This window comes from Podarcis cretensis (assembly GCF_951804945.1).
Source record: "Podarcis cretensis genome assembly, chromosome: 5".
NCBI lineage: Eukaryota > Metazoa > Chordata > Lepidosauria > Squamata > Lacertidae > Podarcis > Podarcis cretensis.
The window spans coordinates 84009848-84025254 of record NC_137174.1 but is presented as its reverse complement, the minus strand read 5'-3'; positions in this window follow the sequence as shown (position 1 = coordinate 84025254).

Genomic DNA, 15407 nt, shown 5'->3' with positions numbered 1-15407 from the left:
CTAGGCACTGCATGAAGAAGTCTTTTATCTGCCAGTTAACTTAAACACTGGGGTTTGGTAAGAGGCCCTTACACATCCAAGCAATCATTTGGACATTTGGTTTTGAGGGATGAGTCTGACCACATGATTTGACCAGAAAGATTTTGTGTGATTTCTTAACCATACATTTAATGGTTGATGTCTGAAGCTTCCCTCTTCTGATATAAAACACAAACACTCCACCCACTAGCATTGGCTAGTTGAGCCTAACTGATTGAGCTAATGTCCCCAAAAGGACCAGGGGACATTTATTCTAATTTTTAGTACTTCATGAGCAATATTTAAATTTGGTTGAACATATGCTTATACTTCTTGCATAAGAATTAATGGAACTTCAACTGTGTCTGTACTTAACTGCGTCTGCTGTTGTTAACAATTCTCATGCAAGCAGCAGTAGCTCTTGTAATGCTTTGCCATTGACGTCAATATGGTCAAAATCACCCTTCAGCGCCAGATTCTTATATTCTATAGCAAATTCTGATTTCTGCATCTGTTATGGTGATGGAGAAAATGATTTAATGCCACTGTTCTTGTTTGATGCTGAGAAAGCATTGATCCCTCTCCAGTACTCAGAATTTACTTCTGGACAATACCCCACTTGTAGTGATATATCATTTATGAAAGCTGCTCTAATAATGTATTACTGCAAAAGAATGACCTGTCTGAAAGTAATGGGTCCAGACTATATTAAAGCAGCACCAGCATTCACAGCTCCATACCTATGGGACTGTCAGAATTTTCTATTATAAATCCCTATTTTCCACAGTTTATAACTTAGCTTATGGGGGAAGGGGGAAAAAAATCTTCACTGAAATTGGACTTTTGCAATCTCAGCAGAACAAATTGGTCTGCATTTAGGGTAAATATATATATATATCAGAAGAACAACCACCAACAATTGATTTGGCTTAAGCTAAGGAGACTGCCTGGAAAGTAAAAACATTCTGGAATGATGTTCTTTCTATCTTTTCCATAACTAGTGAGAAACTAAGAATGATGTTTTGGCATTGTGTCAATTTCCATTGAGAACTGGCTAAAGCATGTAATGGGAGTCACAAAATTCCAGAGGACAATGTCAATTTTAATTTTAATTCCTCAGGGAATTATATTTTGAAATGAAGTTTAAAACACAGGAATTATGAGAGGAGAACATACATAGCCATACGGCAAGATCACTAAACCCACTAGGGATGGATCTACACACATGAGGGAAAGCACTAAAAATAAGTCAGAAATTAAATCATTATATCAAAAGGGGGAGAACACTATGGAAAATCGTAAAGAAATAGTTTTTGCTCTCTAGTGCCATCTGGTTTGCATGTTTATAACGTATTCAAAACGCTGTTGTTGTTTTTACTAAAGTAGCTGAGTCCTAGTAAAACAAAGAAATAAAAATGGTGCTCTTTGTCTATGAATACTTTGTTTTTTTAAAAAGCACATTTACCCAAACATCTGGATGCCATTACAGCCAGCAAACCATATTTCCTGAAAGTCATAGAATTGTAGAGTTGGAGTCACCTAGTCAAATGCCCTACGATGTAGGAATCTCACGCCTCCAACTTCACTTATGGTGCTCATGACAAGAAACACATCCCTGGTGCTGCCATCACAGAAGGTATAAAGCCCGATTGTTCACTTTGCTACCACCAGCCAGCACACCATCTTTCCCCCTTAATTAAGTTCTTAGTCTAAGTCTGATTTTGCATTAGCATAGTGGTGTTTGCAAACAGCAGCAAATGGATCTGCTGGCATCCAACATTATGTAGTGTAGGCTCAGCTCCAGGTTGGCAGTATTCCCATGGAATCCCAAATCCTTTGTTTTCTCTCTTTAGATACCTAAGTGCTGATTTCAACAAAGAGAGGAGGAGAGAAAATGAAAGGTACTAAACGTTTCGGTTCCCAAAAGTCTTATGCAGCAGGCTCCTGGAGGGTTGGTTAAAGTTAGCGGTGGCAAGGCAGTGCTTACCAAATACACATTTTGAGCCCGGGATCTGCCACTTCCAAACAACATGAGCTTGGGAATAAATTTGTATAGACTTTGCTTTCCCTCTGTTACTATTCTTCCTGGAATGCATTTTCAAGCCATGGAATTTTTGCATAGCTAGTCTTTCCTATTTTGCAGCTCCTGCAGAACCTCTAGCCACCTACATGAGGATGAAGGGTTCTCAGAGTAACTTTCTGGGCTTCAGAATAACTGGCAATTCAGCCCTGTATCCTTGAAGGAGTGACACCACCCTGCTTCTTCAGCACAGACACTGAGATCCAGTTCTGAGGACCTTCTAGCGGTTCTCTCACTGCGAGAAGCGAGCTTACAGAGAACCAGCCAGAGGACCTTCTCAGTAGTCACACCCGCCCTGTGGAACGCCCTCCCATCAAATGTCAAGGAAATAAACAACTGACTTTTAGAAGACATCTGAAGGCAGCCCCGTATAAGCAAGTTTTTAATATATGATGTTTTACTGTGGTTTTATGAATCGTTGGAAGCCACCCAGAGTGGCCAGGGCAACCCAGGTGGCATATAATTTTGTTGTTGTTATAGCTCTGTTTTGAATAACGTATGTCAACGAACAATTATGCTATGGGGTTCCACACTAAAAGGATGAATAGTAGCAGACAAGGTTCTCTGAAGGACAGTCTGCCCACCACTGTCTTCTCCTGTGATGTAATATACCACAGGGAAGAGTCAAATGGAACAATGATGATATTCCAAGAGGCCTGGGCAGTTCATTACTTGAAATGGGCTATGTGGCCTAGAACACACTCAGAAGCCTTTGCATGGCACTGGAGTTCTGCAGCTGACTTTCTTGGCAAACAAATCAACTATCTGTTCCCTGAGAGCAGAAAGTTTTAAAGACTTTATATGATGGGAATAAAGTGTTCCACAGCCTCAGAACAGCAAGTTTGCTGCATGTACGTATACAATGTCAGGAAGCTCAGGACATTATAATAAGTTCTACTCATTTGTGTGCAATAGCATTTCTGTCGACAAATGACCAACACCCACTAGCTGTGCTTCCTGGAGACAATTGAATGTATTTTGTTGTTGTTGTTGTTGTCCTGATTGGCTTTGCCACTGGGACAAATGGGCCTTTTATTTATTTATTTTATATATTTAAATTGTTGGTATGCTTCGTTTTAAATTGTTTTCATATTTATTCATTTATTATAATCTTGTAAACCTCTTCAAGAGTCTACGTACTGAGAAGGGTGGTCCGAAAAGAAAAATAATAATAATTGAATGGAAAAAAAATAGATAAATAAAAGAAATCCATAATTCATGCATAATTGAACTTCATCACTTCAGGTTCCCCAACTGGTTTGGCACATCAGATCGTCTTGTTCCTTCACAGTTGCCAAGAGGAAGCACGAAGAGTATGACTCATCACGTCACAGCCCATCTCTGAAGACTTTGCCTCCTCAGCTTTGCCTCATCGACATTGCTGTAGCAATGTTGTGCCACACGATGGCAGTGTTTCAGAAGGTTGCTTGCCTATACAGAACTGCATGGTAACAAAATGCCAGAGGGCAAAGGTCAGTGGACTCCACGGAAATGGACACTCAAGCAAGTGAACTATGAAATAGTTTTGGAAGCGTTCTGCAGTAATGTTATGTAAGGCTAATTTGCTTGGAGAATAATTTGCTGCGTTTGGCCTGTGCAGTTTGCATCCTGTAAAGAAAGATGGAGAGCATTCTGGTGATGTTGCTTGTGCACTTGGGCCGATTTTTTCCCTTCTGTTTTAAAACCGAGCAAAGCAAATCTGGAAATGCAAGCAGATTCTACAGTTTGATTCATAGCACTCTCCAGTGTCTCATTAGGGAATCTATATTAGAGGCAGGAGCAGAGGCACAACTCCCCTGGCCTCTCATATCTGCTTCCCTGCCATCTTATCCCACATATGTGGCGAGTGAGGAGGGTGCCAAACACACTTCTGCTGGCATTGCCAAGTGCCTCTGGGAGAAGGGACCTGCCACTGCAGGCAGAACTGGGAAGCCTGTTGCCCTCTAGTTGTTGTCGTTGGACTCTTACCTCCCATCAACCCTAGCCAGCCTGGCCATGTAGTCCAGCAATGTCTGGAGAGCTGCAGGTTCTCCAACCTTGCATTAAGACATTGCTTGGCAATGGAAGTAAGGGTCCAGGGCAGGCCAGAGATGCTGAGTGCAAACCTGGGAGTTGCTAAAACACCGGTAACCACCACCACCACCACCACCATCATTTATTATTTATACCCCGCCCATCTGGCTGGGTTTCCCCAGCCACTCCGGGCAGCTTCCAACAAAACAATAACCTATTAAACATTAAAAGCTTCCCTAAACAGGGCTGCCTTCAGATGTCTTCTAAATGTTTGGTAGTTATTTTTCTCTCTGACATCTGGTGGGAGGGCATTCCACAGGACGGGTGCCACTACCGAGAAGGCCCTCTGCCTGGTTCCCTGTAACTTGGCTTCTCGCAGCGAGGGAACTGCCAGAAGGCCCTCAGTGCTGGACCTCAGTGTCCAGGCAGAAAGATGGAGGTGGAGACGCTCCTTCAGGTATACTGGACCGAGGCCGTTTAGGGCTTTAAAGGTCAGCACCAGCACTTTGAATTGTGCTCAGAAATGTATTGGGAGCCAGTGTAGGTCTTTCAAGAGCGGTGTTATATGGTCTCAGGGGCCACTCTCAGTCACAAGTCTAGCTGCCACATTCTGGATTAGTTGTAGTTTCTGGGTCACGTTCAAAGGTAGCCCCACATAGAGTGCATTGCAGTAGTCCAAGCGAGAGATAACTAGACCATGCACCACTCTGGCGAGGCAGTCTGCGGGCAGGTAGGGTCTCAGCCTGCATACCAGGTGGAGCTGTTAAACAGCTGCCCTGGACACAGAATTGATCTGCACCTCCATGGACAGCTGTGAGTCCAGAATGACTCCCAGGCTGCTCCCTGATCCTTCAGGGGCACAGTTACCCCATTCAGGACCAGGGAGTCCTCCACACCAGCCCCCCCCATGTCCCCCCAAAACAGTAGTTCTGTCTTGTCAGGATTCATCCTCAATCTGTTAGCCACCATCCATCCTCCAACCGCCTCCAGACACTCACACAGGACCTTCACCGCCTTCACTGGTTCTGATTTGAAAGAGAAGTAGGTCATCACTGGGTTTCTGCCATGCAGAGCAGTGCTAGCCACTGTCCAGGGGCAGAGTTTGTCCCATGCAACCCCCCATCCTGCTTCCAGCCTCTGCTGCCAAACAACACATCCTGGTGATAACAAGCCCGTCTTTAGTCACCACTCAGTATCTGTACTGGGCAGTTAATGCAGACAGGATTAACTCACCCTCAGCCGAATAACAATAGGTTGCCCTTATTCTCCTGCAGTTCCTATGTTGTCTGAAGCCATTGTAAATGGTATCTACAAGTAAACAGTTGATAAATTAAACAAGTCCTTTGGCTATAGCTCTCCCACAATTGTGGTTCAAGCACATCCACACGTTTTCCAGACCAGCCAATACAATCCAAAACACATTTTGATTGCATTGGTTGGTCCGGTGAATGTGTTTGACTACACCAGGGAGAACTATAACTTTGCTGGACTATAGCTCCAATCAACCCCAGCCAGCATGCATAGTGGTCAGTAATGATGGGTTTTTTTGGTGTTCCAGCAATATCTGGAGAGTCACAGCAATATTTGGTGTTCCAGCAATATCTGGAGAGGCTGACTGCAAAGTATTTTTGTTTCCTCTGCCTACTTATGCTGGAGCATCTTGGTATGATAAGAATGCAAAAAAATTGCATCCAGAATTATATTATTATAATTCCCACTTAAATTATTTATGCATAAACAAATTTATCTGTCTATTTACCTGTATTTAACCTCAGCTGATCATGCCGCCTTGATCCTTCAGAAGGGCAGTGAAGCATTTCTTCAGAGAGGCTCATTACCATTCTCCACCTGTCTTACAGTAAACAGGTCTCTCTAATCAGCATTCGCTCAATATATCGTCAGGACGCAATCTGCTGTGGAAGATGTGATGGAACCAGTAGAGATCAATAGCAAAAAAGTTTTTACAAATTCAGTCTGGCAAGGTTACCATGAATAATATTAAGGCGTGATAAGATCAAACTAGATAAAGCATGACAAGTGGAAGAGGAAGGCGTTTAATGGGAGGAAAAATACTTGTGCCCCAATCCACCTCTAGCCATGTGCAATTTACATGGAAATAATTTTGCCCGACTGTGGATGGCAATGGACAGTGGAATGCATATTGGTATGTGCATCTCATTCTGCAGTGTAGAAAGTTGACATTATTGCAGATATTAATATTGTACAGTTTGAAGTGACTCGGGACTCAGCTATGCCGCTGCAAATAAAATGTTTTAAGTGTGTTTTAAGTGCAATATACAATACGACACTAGATGGCAATGGTGAGCTTTATGGAAAATTCAATGTATTTCTTAAAATGCTTTAAAAGAAAGCATTTTCAGAGCGGTTTTTATATGTCTAGATTCCACTTCGCTGCATGAAAACTGACTCCTTTTGGAAAGGAAGTTCTTTTTTTTTACTTGCAGAACTTTCTTTTAAAACATAACAAAAAACAGTAAATGATACATCCAACATAAGCTCAGCATCTTAGAAAATATGAAATAATCCAAACATACTTAGAAGCAGAGCTCTGTCCCTCCCCACAGCCTGCATTCTGCCTTAGGCTGTTTTCCTGGAGAACTTCATTTACATCTTTACTCCACTATAGCCTGGGAACAAAGAGCCGAAGGCATCTCCCTTCGAAATAGCAATTTGTAATTCAATACCTTAATCACCTGATCTAAGTTTACTCACTCACATGTTAGCTGCTAGAGAAAACAACAGTTAGCTAATTATCAACCCATTAAGGAGCTCAGAAAATTACCATGGAAAACCCCAATGTTAGGAATACACATTTGGCCATTTTCCACTTTAAACCTTCATTAATACACAGGCATTTTCCATATCTGTGTGACTTAAACCAATTACCGTTAAAAGACACACAGATTCAAATACAGTTCTGATTAATGCCGGCACTGCTCTCTGTAATGTCGACACTACTCTCCCTGATTGCACGAGGGATTGTGGGTGTTTGCACATTTACACGCAACGGGTGTGTAACAATAACAATAACAACAACAACAACAATAATAATTTATTATTTATACCCCGCCCATCTGGCTGAGTTTCCTCAGCCACTGTGGGCGGCTTCCAATTGAGTGTTAAAAACAATACAGCATTAAATATTAAAAGCTTCCCTAAACCGGGCTGCCTTAAGATGTCTTTTAAAGATAAGATAGCTGCTTATTTCCTTTGTTTCACGGGACGGGTGCCACTACCGAGAAGGCCTTCTGCCTGGTTCCCTGTAACCTCACTTCTCTCAATGAGGGAACCGCCAGAAGGCACTTGGTGCTGGATCTCAGTGTCCTGGCTGAACAATGGAGGTGGAGATGCTCCTTCAGGTATACAGGACCGAGGCCATTTAGGGCTTTAAAGGTCAGCACCAACACTTTAAATTGTGCTCAGAAACGTACTGGGAGCCAATGCAGATCTCTCAGGACCAGTGTTATGTGGTCCTGGCAGCCACTCCCAGTCACCAGTCTTGCTGCCACATTCTGGATTAATTGCAGTTTCCAGGTCACCTTCAAAGGTAGCCCCACGTAGAGCGCATTGCAGTAGTCCAAGCGGGAGATAATATGTGTACCTGCATATGCAACAGTTGTGCTGCATGAACACTTTTGCAGAAACTCTTGCAAATGTGCAAGAGATAGCTTCTACCTGTGCTTGGTGTAATTGGAACCCTGTGTACAATACTTGCTGCCTCACCTCAAAATGGATATTGCAAAGTCAGAAAAGAGCAGCTGAAGTGATCAGGGCAATAGGGTAAGAAATGAAGAAAGTGTGCAGCATTGGGACTTTTTTGTTAGAGAAAGGGCGAGTAAGAGGTGTCATGATAGGAGTTTATAGAACTATCCATGGCATGGATGAAGGAATGGGTTTCCCAAACCCAAAACTGACTGAGCAGGCAGTTTGAAACTGCACCCAAATCCCTATTTTTCCTTAGCTAAAATCCATTAACTTGAGCTCTGAGTCAATATATATACAAAAACCCGGCTGTGCTCAGAGCCCCCTCCTTTATCAGTTTGTGATGGCAAGGGATGACCCTGACAGTACCAGTAGAACAGAGAAGACACGTCTGTGCCTTATCTTATGTCCTGACCACAAAGGAAGCACAGACCTAAGTCCGGGAACAACGCTAGAGCGTGTTCTCGGAGATGGTGACCTCTTCCTCCAAGATAAGAGTAGGAAGAGGAAGATCCTTTTATGGTCAGAAGTATAGGAAGGAATACCCTTTTATGGTTAAGAGTGCCGGAGCAGGAACATCTGTGATGTCAACCTGCGTGTACAAGCTGACGTGGCTGGACTCCTGGGGAAGGGGGGAAAGGGTGCCTGGAGGATATATATCTCTGATTTCTTTGGAGTTGCTGTGGACTCACCACGCAAGTGCCTTCTGCTATCCGGAGAGCAGAATAAACTTCCGGAGAGAAAGACGTAGAATTGCAGCGGCAAATTGTGTTTAGTTCAGGGTGAAATTGAAAAGGAGAATGAATTTATATTTAATTGGCTAAAAAGGGTTGTTGAACAATTGTTAAAATAAAGGATGCAAAAAGGGGAAGGTATGGGGAAGTCCGAGAAAAGAGGTTTATGGAAATAAGGTAAAGAAATTATGATTTTTTGTGTTTGTTTTTGTGTTGTTTTTGTGTTTGTTAAAAATTGGAAATTAATAAAAAATTTATTAAAAAAAAACACAGAATAAACTCTTTCTTTGAACCAACCTCGGTGTCATTTGACTTCCTTCCTCCTGTCCCGGAGCAACGCAGACTCAATTGGTGAACTCCAATAAGGCTACATGGAGAAAGTAAATAAAGAAATGTTTCCTTCCTCTCTCGCAAGACGAGAACTCCAATAAAGCTAAAGATTGGAAGACTCAGGGCAAATGAAAGTGTTGTAAACAAAATCTGCCCTTACTGCCTTATGGGGGACCCGAGAGCCCTTACAGAGTCCTTTGTAGGTTCTCCATCGGTAGGAGAAAATAACAGAGGCCAACCAGAGAATATTGAGAAGCAAAGCAGCTAGTAAGCCTGATCTTTATTGATCTGTTGCAACAGGGTCCTCACTCACCACACGCAGGAGAGAGGAGGAGGACCCAGAACAATGGTGTACAAGCCCATATATAGACTTTTGGAATTGCCCACCCTCAAACTCCAGACCATCCCCAGAAACATCATACATACATCACAGAATGGATGTAGTAGCCCAGGACTACTTCCCACAATACATCATACATACATCACAGGCGGTGTTCTACGCAGAATCCTGAGTGTGTTGTTTATCTCCTGTCTGCCAAGTTACCTGCTTACATTATCTGGGTTTTGGCCACTTTTTTGTTATTATAACTACTTAATTCCTGAATCCAGGTGACAGGCTCATCCTATTCACACCTTAAATATGCCATTAAGGCAGGATTTGTGAGCACAGAGCCAATGGGGAGGTTTTTTTTTTTTCATTTCCTCTCTTCTTGCAGAGAAACATTTGGTCAGTTTGGGAGAGTCAAAATGGTTTCAGGACTGTCTTCCTGTACTGTTTCAGACATGTGCTTTATGTATTTATGTACGTGTTTGCCTATTTAATTTATATATTTGAGACCTAAAATCCTTATAACAAAAGAAAGTACTTATTTATACAGTGCAGTATACTGTATTGGCCTAATGTAAGTTTCACTTTTTTTTCCAAATTCTGACTGTGAAAAGTTAAAGTGTGGCTTAAATTCACGACCTTACAAGAATTGGCTTCTACAATATTGCTGCTGAAACAGACATACAGTAAAACGGAATAGGTGTGAGTGCCCGCGGAATTTTAAGGAGTGGCTTATATTCAGATATTGTCTTCCCCTCCCCTCCCAAATTTTGAAGGTGTGGCTTATATTCAGGTGCGGCTTATATTCGGGCCAATATGGTAATTTGTTCCAGAGCTATTAAGGAATGAAGTTCAGGTCACTCACAGCAAAGAGATGATATTATTTTGGAAAGCCCTGGTGGACAACAGGTGATACCGATTTGACCACACGGGGGCACTGTGGTCTTAACCACTGAGCCTCTCGGGTTTGCTGATCAGAAGGTCATGGTTTGAATCTCTGTGAAAGAGTGAGTGCCCGTTGCTTTGTCCCAGTTCCTGCCAACCTAACAGTTTGAAAGCACACCAGTGCAAGTAGATAAATTGGTACCACCATCGCTTCTCGGCCTTTTGGCTAAGATCAAGTGTAGGATAAATAGGTACCACTGCGGCAGGAAGGGGTCCTTTATCATACCTTTTTACCTATCTTTTAAAGCAGCTAATTTTTCTCGTGTTTCCTCCTTCCTCCTAGCCCAGATGATATAAAAATCACAACATTGACAATGTCAGTTTTGCAGGTGGGCAGAGTCCTGTTGTCTTCATGCCCAGCTTGCAGGCTTCCCACAAGCAACTGGTTGGCCATTGTGAGAACAAGATACTGGACTAAATGGACCATTGGCTTACATGATCCAGAAGGCTCTTCTGATGATGATTATTTATGTCAAGACAGGGCAGCTGTTGGGAAGAACTGGGCAGACACTACTTCACTGAACCTGACATTTCCCTTAGGTTGAACAAGTCTTTCTCTATCCGTCTCAGGGATAGGGAAACTTTTTCAGCCCAAGGGCCACACTTCCTTCCAGGGGTCACATTCCAGTGTTGGGCATTTCCAGAGACCAAAGTGGGCAGAGCAAGAAATGTTTGTGCACTACTTTCTATATACATGCTCTTCTCTTTCCTCTATCCAGGCAAGCAAGAAGCAATTCTAGACTTCAAGGACACAGTCCAGCTAGCAAAAAAAGCACACAAGGAGACTGCAAAGCAATACAGGTGTGCCTCAGGTGTGCGTTGTTAAGTATAGCAATTTAATTCGCTGAAATTGTAAATGCTTGTGTGCATTACTATGTGCTTAAATCTGATTGGTTGGTAACTGAATTCTAGAGAGTTCTCTAGTAGTTCTCATATGACTTGGCTAATGTTGGTCACGTGGGAGGTATCCGGTGAGGAAGAGACTCCATTTTATGTAAAGCAAGATGACTGTGTTTTGAAATCCACTGTGAACACTGCTAATTTGAATCGAGTGTTGGAATGTTTCTTCTGTGCTTTGAAAGAAAGTGAGCCAAGCTGCAGGAGGTGAGAGTGGGACTCTCTCATAGGAGCTGCAAGGCATGGCCTAATTGAGATACAGAAGGCTGAAAGTGCTGAGCTCTGGAAAGAAAGGAAAATACAGTTGTTTTCCCACACACACATACCTCAGCAGTCTGTCGCAGTCTTATGCTCTCCTGTAAGTGCCGTGAATCTGGGCCCATAACCTGTTGTTGGGATACTGCCAGGGAGACAAAGGCCATCACTGCCTCCAGCCAGACTCCGGACGTCCATCGATCCCCCGTAGACGTGCAGTATCAGCAATTAGCGACATGAAGCCTCAGAAAAATACCTTCCACATTCTTAGGCTGGTGCACACTCTATCAGCAGAATTCACACAGCAAAAGTTGCACAGCAGGAGAGCATATTTACAAGTTTATTCAGCGTTGGTCAGAACAAAGAAAAACATGACCGCCTGCTAGCGTGTTCAGGCACCGAGAGAGAGAAACGAAAGCAATAGCAAACATAAACATCCTGTGAACAGGATATACGCAGACTCTGTGACGCACAAAAGCCTGCTCCCTTTTAAGGTGGAACGGAAATATCCTAACAATTAAAAGATACTGTAAGCCCATGCTTGGATAATAATAATAATAATAATAATAATAATAATAATAATAATAATAAATAATAATAATAATATTTATATCCCGCCCTCCCCAGCCGAAGCCGGGCTCAGAGCGGCTAACAACAGTAAAATAATTCAACATTCTAAAATCATTTCATTATAATATCAGGATAAGCATGTGAATTTTATGTTCTAATTCATCTATAAGTTTCTGCAAGTAAAGTTTTTGGACACTGGACATTGGCTTAATTTCCAAAGAGGTGTGTCAGTCAGATATATGATTTGAACTTCTTAGCTGCGATTTTGCTACTCTTACTTCAACATGTGTGTGACTAGGAAAGTGTTCCAAGGACCAGGTAGGGAGGCCTGAAGGGATCTATCAATATAGATTTATCAATCAATCTAAATATACACAGGCACATATAGTCGTGCAAATTGACAGTTACATGTTGTTAGCATTTGTGATGTGCCTCCTCAGTCAGCTGATCTAACCCCCCCAAATGTTTGCATGCCATTAAGTTTATTTCTCTGTCTGCTACATAAACAGTGCTGCAGTCATATGAAATCAGGTTTGCATAAGGGTTGTTTAGTTATTTAGCGCATGGAGGAGATAGCAGTCTGTCTCATTACTAGGGATGCATGGCCAGTGCATTCAGCCGAAGAGCTGTCAGTATTTTCTTTATGGGGCTGATTTATACTGTCAGAATCTCAAGTGTTTAAAAATGTGTGTTTCTCTGCTGCTTCCCAAGGCAGGTGATAGCATCCAGGCTTATTGCAGATTTGTCATCCTGGAGGTTTATGGAGTGAAAACATAACTCTTTATTGGAGAGCAGCATTTGCTAAATATCTTTAAAAAAAAAAAGTGCATCAAGTAAAATTGCAGCTGTAAAACATCCCTGGCAAAAAAGGGGGCTCAAATGAAATGGTCACTGTCAGATGCTTTTCAAAGTGGTTAATCTGCATTCTTTCTTCTTCACATTGTAATGTACTCCACCGAGATTTAAGATATTATTTTTTCATAACAGCTTGTTCATTTCTGATTTGTCAGCTGCAAAAGTGTGCAGTGTAGCTCATAAAACCTTCCTGACTAACCAGGACATTGGTAGAATTACACCTTGCTCTGCAAGAGCTAAGCTCAGGTGGGGACAGCGGACATGGGCTATACGACTGAAACCTGCTTACAATACATGCAGGGAAGTCTATTTCCAATTAGGGCTGATTCTAGGTGATGATTTTTTAGTACAGAAATGGTGTAGGTGAAATGGTGGGGATAAATTTGGTTCTGTTTGCATTTCCCAAAAGGATACATGAACTGAAACTCGCACATTCTTTGAAATGCACACTTTTCTAAATTTTGCAGTGCAGTTCTCCAGATAAGTAATGTATACAAAAATGCATATACCGGGATAAAGTGTGCATAATAAATGCACCTATTAGTGAAGATAAGCTACACAGGGTAAATTTGGTTTGCAAAAAAATGTGTATGTCAGGCAAAATTGCAAAAGAAAAACGGGTATACTAGGATAAATTCACATTAAAATGCTGCTGAGTTTTCATTCTCAGTGGAGGGGAGAATGCTGTTGCCCTCAGGTCTTGTTTAGCAGTGTGGTGTAGTGGTTAAGAGCGGTAGTCTCGTAATCTGGTGAACCAGGTTCGCGTCTCCGCTTCTCCACATGCAGCTGCTGGGTGACCTTGGGCCAGCCACACTTCTTTGAGGTCTCTCAGCCCCACTCACCTCACAGAGTGTTTGTTGTGGGGAAGGAAGGGAAAGGAGAATGTTAGCCACTTTGAGACTCCTTAAAGGGAGTGAAAGGCGGGATATCAAATCCAAACTCTTCTTCTTGTTGTTGTTTATGAGCTTCCCTTAGGCATCTGGTTTGCCGCTGTGAGAACAAGATGCTGTTCTCTGATTGGACGGGCCTTTGCTCAGATCCAGCAGAACTCTTCTAATGTTCTTACGTTTCTTGAATTAAATATATACAAATCCTGCACCTGTGGAAGCTCACTAGTTACTGGAACATTGTGGGTTTCCCTAGCATCCTAAGGTGCTTTGCCTGACTAGGAACTTCCAAATTCACTGCAAAAGTTCACTCCAGCCCAGTTTGCTGGTGACACAATGGATCATGCAACAACTGTAACTGAATAGTAGGGACCCATACTGCCATTTTGAGTTTGAGACCCAGGGCAGTATATTCTCGCCCAGCAGCATTTTTTTCCTCCTGTAATGTTTCCCCAGTTGACATGGGAAAATAGAAAGCTGCACATCCATTGGCAAGGAGATCTCAGGTGCTCTGACATCTGGATTCTTTAGTCCTTTAAAAGAAAAAGGCTTCCGATCAAGTATATGTTATACTTCATTTGTTTGGTACTAAATAGCCATTCATTTCCTCTTTGACCTTCATCTTAATTCTCACAGTCATGTGGTGATCTCTTGGGCGACTCCATGTCTTCCCATGTGGTTTTCATTGTCATCGGGGAAGATCTCTTTGGCCAATCCTTCCAGCACATGCTTTATTTATATACTCGACTCATTTTAACATAAAACTCTGCCCAGAGTACCATGTCATTAAATGGAAATCAAACATGGAGACTAACACACAATGAAATAAATTTATGCAGTTGAGCAGAGCTGTTATCAGCTGCAGAAAATGGGGATGAAAATTCAGGGCCCAGCCCAAAGACTAACTCATGGGTTCAAGGGAGTTTCAATCTGGAAAAAGTTTGGGATCTCTTTTGATGTCAGCTCTGAACTTGCTGAAAAGAAAAGTAGGAGGGAAAAGATGAGATGACTTTAAAAAAATATTCTGAATATAGTTTGTCAGTGTGTGTAAACAGTTTCATAAAATATTAACATCCTGATGTCAAAAATATCCTTCCCACCCCCAGCTGGGGAAAATAATGACACTGACACCAGATACAGTGAGAAGGCAGTGGTGGGGAGGGGCATGAAATGAACTGGGATGAGCCCAGTTGAACCAGAAATCATAGTTGGAGATAAATTGCATCCTAAGCTACTCCTTCCAAGGGGCCCTTGCCACAGGATTGTCCCCTGGGTGGATCTAATGATTTATTATGTGTTTCGTACTGATTTATAAATGAAATTTTATGTTCATTCATAATTTCTTAATGTTGGTGATACAGATTTTTTTTAAAAAAAACAGATAAATAAAATAGCAAGTTGTCCCTGATGTATTTGTTTGACAATCTTGCTGGATCATTGACTGGATTGCCATCAAGATTCTTAAGTAAAGAAATATATCCCTGTCCTCAAGGGCTCAGGAATGAAAGCTTCAAATCTGTTCTCCTCACCCCCATCTTTTATATTTCCTCTGCCTTGCCAGTGTATTAAGTCCACTGGACTGTTTCAGCTCATCGCAATGTGTGCAGAAGTTTCCACTTTCGCTCTTTCATTATAGGCTTTGACAGTTGCTTTATACCCTCTTTTGAGTGTTCCTGCTTTACTTCCCTTTACAGCTTGGTTCGAAGCGAGTGTAAATATACCGTCTGATCAGACAGAGAGAGCTTCACTGACATCCTACAGCTTCAAGGTTA